This window comes from Pecten maximus, chromosome 8 (assembly GCF_902652985.1).
Source record: "Pecten maximus chromosome 8, xPecMax1.1, whole genome shotgun sequence".
NCBI classification, from domain to species: Eukaryota; Metazoa; Mollusca; class Bivalvia; order Pectinida; family Pectinidae; genus Pecten; species Pecten maximus.
The window spans coordinates 5,345,014-5,351,013 of NC_047022.1; positions in this window are offsets into that span (position 1 = coordinate 5,345,014).

Sequence of the window (6,000 nt, forward strand, 5' to 3'; positions counted from 1 at the left end):
AAAGGAAAGGAAATAAAGGTTTTTGGGGTTACCAGTGTTATAAGATAACCAATAATCTATTTAGTGTCCCATTTTAAAAAAAAAGGACACAAATGTTCTTCAAGGTCATGGGGTTTGCAACTGATCTTTTATTTTCCGATCGGTCAGCCAAGATGGCCGCCGCAGACTTATTTGCCTCTGCCTTGTGAAAATTTAGATATTCTTTGATTTCGATTTCCATTGGTATATGGTATATATTGGTATTAGGGGACTGCAAATTCCATTGCATGGGTATCATTGCCAAGGCTTCCGATTGGTCGAAGTTTAGACAATGGATTTGGATGCAAAATGATACATTTTTGTAAATAGGGGAATTCGAATTCAACCACATGGGATTCATTGCCATATAACCATGCTGATGCTTCTTATTGGTCGAAATATTGACATTGAACGATTTTGATGTAAACCAGGACTCGTGCATGGAACCTCTGAACTCAAGACGGACATTTCTGTATCACCCTCAGCATTTATTTTTTTCTGCCTTTCGTGCTCATCCAGAGTTATCTTCCCTAACTACACTTCATTCTTTCTGTGACATTCCTTTAGGTGTCACCCCACTAGTAATTCTGATTTTCAAACTCGTTTGAGATCTTACTGATATAAGACAGCAAACTAAGTTCAATCAATCTCGGTTAACATTTACTCAAGTTATTGCATTCACAAGGAAAATTAACAGACACAACACAGGACACCATGACCTATTTGGTTTGTTTTTGTTTAACGTCCTATTAATAGCCAGGGTCATTTAAGGACGTGCCAGGTTTTGGAGGTGGAGGAAAGCCAGAGTACCCGGAGAAAAACCACCGGTCTACGGTCAGTACCTTGCAACTGCCCCACGTAGGTTTCGAACTCGCAACCCAGAGGTGGAGGGCTAGTGTTAAAGTGTCGGGACACCTTAACCACTCGGCCACCACGGCACCTACACCATGACCTACAGCAATAGTCTAATTATTCTGCCAAACTACATGTGAAGTTTGAGAAACATCAATCCATTCATTTTCAAGTAGTAAAGATAACAAACTTCAATTTTCAATATCCAAGTTGGCCACATGTCAGCCATTTTTTTTTCAGATCAAACATCTAAAATTAATTGGCACAACAAGGGACCATAGGGAATCTACACATGAAGTTTGAGGAATATCCCTCCATCTGATGATTGTGGGCTAACAAGATGTCCAGAGGGCCTGTATCGCTCACCTAGTTTGATCTTACCCAATGTCAATCAAATCCTGTTATAAACATAGACCCGGGGTTTTTCAACACCATCATGTTGTAAAAACAATTTTCAGGGTCTTTTCACATCCATAGAAAGACATAACTTCCTATATACAGCATTGTTTGTATTAATGAATTAAACATGAACATTTTATTTGGGTAGTTTTGGGCGTTTAATTTTATTAAAGACAGCTGGTACACGCTATATTACACTGCTCTAAGGAGCATTGAAGATGACGCAATGAAAAGCTTCCATAAAAACTTATGTTTGGTTACAAGTATGTGAGAAAAATAATCAATCATGGATCTGTTCCGCAAACAAGGAACACAGACGGAAAATTAATTAATTTCAAGACTTTTATGAGGTTTGAAATTGATTTCCGAGATAGTATTTAAATTTCAAAATATGTCTAATTCTCAATTTTAGTTTTCCGGTATAAACATATAATTAAAGTTCATTTGTTTCAATAGTTTAGAAAAAGACATTTGTCTGCCTAATTAAAAGTCATTTTCCTGTTCTTTTTTCTTGCAAAAATGTCCATCACAATATTAATAGTATCAATAGAGATTTCCCTGTGGATGTGGAGCAGCTGCATTGCCAGAGATGACAGTGGATCTTGGCTCTTGTCGACCTCAGATATGTCTTTATTTGCCTCAAAGCGCTGAAAGATCGCTCTGCCGTGGCAGTTGACATTGGGATTGTTAGCAGAATTAGCAATATATTAGTATCTATAAGGCCAAGGTACGATATTTTTTTACAAATTAATACAATAATTTACTCGTCTATAATGTAATGTTTTGATTAAAAACATCGTAATCATGTCCACAAGTACCTGTGGTCTTTTGATACCTCCCATCGCTTCTTACATCGTAGAACTTCATCCCATTGGGCCAGGACATGAGCTATCAGCAGACTGGTTTAACTTTTTTAGCGCTGGTCCTTCTTCCTTGGTTTTGAAGAATGTATCGATCCTGGGCACATATTTGAAGCCTTCTTCATTTTGAATAGATACACTTTTCAACATTATACAACCGGAAACATGGGGGTTGACAGTAATAGACAAATATGATAGCTATTCCGGAATGCACTAGACCGTTGGGGGTCATTTCTTGTATACCAAGCCGAGCCCGAGCTTTTGCCCTGAGCCCGAGCTTTGGATATTTTCAAAGCTGTACGAATTTGTTACAGTCTACTTACTGTTTTAGACCACGTAGACTGTAACAGATTCTCAAGAATTTCCTTGCAACTATTCACGATGTCATAAGATATGCAGAAATATGTAAAATGTCCCTCTGTCGTCATTGTTGCCTGGAGTTGGCTGACTCATAACCAATGTAATAGAAACGCCCGATATGTTCCGAACAAATGGTTTCCGAATGATTATTTGGCGGGAAATAGAGTTGGGCGGAAACGCGTCACCGATCACCTGATCCAATTGTCCATTCGGATGTATATTCATATACATTTAGTAAAACTGCAAAGAAATTCCGAACGTCCTAGCAACAACTTCATTCATGTTGAGAGTGCGGCAAATTTAACGCGGACAAGATGAAGTATTTTACTCCATATCACAGTAATTTTATCAGCGCTAACCAAAACAACATTAACTACATTAGATATTTGAAGCGTGTATGGAATGCTGACGTATTTTATGTAAGTATAATGTAATAAGCAATGGAATAGTCAATATTGCTAGTTTCTAACCTTTCCTTCGTGTCTTATCATTAAGGATCCGTCAAAATTTTAGCCTCATTGAGATTTTAAACTAGATTTTCCTAGGTCCTAGTCATCTTATGTACAATTTTGTTTACATTTAATAAATTACAGGGCACATATATCAATGGAAGATACGTTCCAGTATCCAAAGCAAACCACAAGCCAAGCCTGCTCACACAGAACGTGGGCCTTCAAGATGTCTTCAATGGCAAAGGGAAAAGAGTCAACATCAGCATGCAGCCAAAGGTCTCTCTCCGAGATCTCGTCAAAAATGTAAGTCGTCATGAACTGTCTCTTCCTCGATTATGTTCTGACCAATTCATGTGTTAGCCTAATGTTCATTACCATGTATTTCCCCACGTTTCCAGATTCCAGTAACTGGTTTCCTTCGAAACACTGAAACACAGGCCACAGTTGGTACAAAAGATATTGCTACTCAAGTAAGTTACCATGTTTTGTTTCATCATTATTTTTTTGCCACATTATTTAAACAAATATTTAAATAGATAAGTGTGTCTGTTTAAATATTAATACTGTTTAACTCTCCTGACTTCAGATCTCAGTACCAGGTGTGCTCCACAAGAAACATGAAACAACAAGCACTGAAACACAGGTCAAAGTTAGAACCCAAGAAATTGCCACTCAAGTAAGTTGTCATAATAAACAAATATTTGAATGTACATAAGTGTAACAGTAAATATATGTTTATGTTTATATTAATACTGGTTAACTCTCTCAACTTTTCAGATGTCGGTTCCAGGAGTCATCCACAAAAAAGCTGTTGCAGCAAGCACAGTTAGTACTCAAGATATTGGCACTCAAGTAAGTTGCAATATTTTCATCCTTAAGCTTTTTGAAATAATGACATGAACTGCAACTGTCAATATCTGATCGAATTAAATACACATTCTCTCATCCAGTTGTCATTCATATTGAGAAATAAACACCTCAATAGAAGAGTTGATGGAGGCATGTTTGTAATGTGGTCAATATCATTGCTGAGTAGCTTCAAATTTTATAATATTTTAGTGTTATGAACCAGTATGTTAAATTTATTTGAAATCAATACCCATCCCTAGTTTGTTAAGTCATACATTTAAAATTTGTATTCATTGATTGGTATGTGGTGAAGTTTTAATATTCAATGCTATTCCAGATGTCCATACCAGCATCAATCCTGAATGATGTTCATGAAGGTCGCCCAAATGAGCAGGTACATCTTTATCCACAACAATAGAAAATATGTAGATTTTATACACCTGTCTTTGATGGGAGTATTACATATGCATTTTGACTGATTTTGCAAATTGAAAAAGTTATTGCCCTTTATTTAATTCAGTATTTCAATTTTGTTCCAAAATTCCTCAGACAGATAGAAAATCAAACATTGACTTTGTAGACATTGAAGACATTGAAGCATTCAAACTTCATTAAAACTAAACTCGAGCTACAAGTTTTGTACTCTTGATATCAAATAAAAGTTTCAAACAAAGACAAAGGATATTTTTAACATTTCATGTAGACCTAATTTAATATCAAAACTTTTCCTAAATGAGTCAAATTGTCAATTAAAAATAACAACATTACAGGAAATTGAAGAAATTCTTGTTTATTTTTTACCAAAAGCTTAGACTAATACTCTTGATGCATGTATTGTATTCACCAATCTTATTTTCTAAATTTGTATTTCTTTTCTGAAAGGTACCAAGATATCAGATGGATGCAATGAATCACACTCCGGCCTATGGTGAGTTTACTTAAATTCAAGAACTCTACCTCCTGACATTAGGTGGTAGTGTTATGTCAGGAGATGGTGATATCACAGGGGTAGTGTTATGTCAGGAGGTAGTGATATGTCAGGAGGTAGTGATATGTCAGGAGGTAGTGTTATGTCAGGAGGTAGTGATATGTCAGGAGGTAGTGTTATGTCAGGAGGTAGTGTTATGTCAGGAGGTAGTGTTATGTCAGGAGGTAGTGTTATGTCAGGAGGTTGTGTTACATCAGGAGGTGGTGATATATCAGGAGGTAGTGATATGTCAGGAGGTAGTGTTATGTCAGGAGGTAGTGATATGTCAGGAGGTAGTGATATGTCAGGTGGTAGTGTTATGTCAGGAGGTAGTGATATGTCAGGAGGTAGTGTTATGTCAGGAGGTAGTGATATGTCAGGAGGTAGTGTTATGTCAGGAGGTAGTGTTATGTCAGGAGGTAGTGATATGTCAGGAGATGGTGATATCACAGGGGTAGTGTTATGTCAGGAGGTAGTGTTATGTCAGGAGGTAGTGTGATGTCAGGAGGTAGTGTTATGTCAGGAGGTAGTGTTATGTCAGGAGGTAGTGTTATGTCAGGAGGTAGTGTTATGTCAGGAGGTAGTGATATGTCAGGAGGTAGTGTTATGTCAGGAGGTAGTGTTATGTCAGGAGGTAGTGTGATGTCAGGAGGTAGTGATATGTCAGGAGGTAGTGATATGTCAGGAGGTAGAGGTCAGGAGGTAGTGATATGTCAGGAGGTAGTGATATGTCAGGAGGTAGTGTGATGTCAGGAGGTAGTGTTATGTCAGGAGGTAGTGATATGGCAGGAGTTAGTGTGATGTCAGGAGGTAGTGTGATGTCAGGAGGTAGTGATATGTCAGGAGGTAGTGTTATGTCAGGAGGTAGTGATATGTCAGGAGGTAGTGTTATGTCAGGAGGTAGTGATATGTCAGGAGGTAGTGTTATGTCAGGAGGTAGTGTTATGTCAGGAGGTAGTGTTATGTCAGGAGGTAGTGTGATGTCAGGAGGTAGTGATATGTCAGGAGGTAGTGTTATGTCAGGAGGTAGTGATATGTCAGGAGGTAGTGATTATGTCAGGAGGTAGTGATATGTCAGGAGGTAGTGTTATGTCAGGAGGTAGTGTTATGTCAGGAGGTAGTGTTATGTCAGGAGGTAGTGATATGTCAGAGGTATGTGATGTCAGGAGGTAGTGATATGTCAGGAGGTAGTGATTTGTCAGGAGGTATTGAATGTCAGGAGGTGGTTATGTCGAGGTAGTTT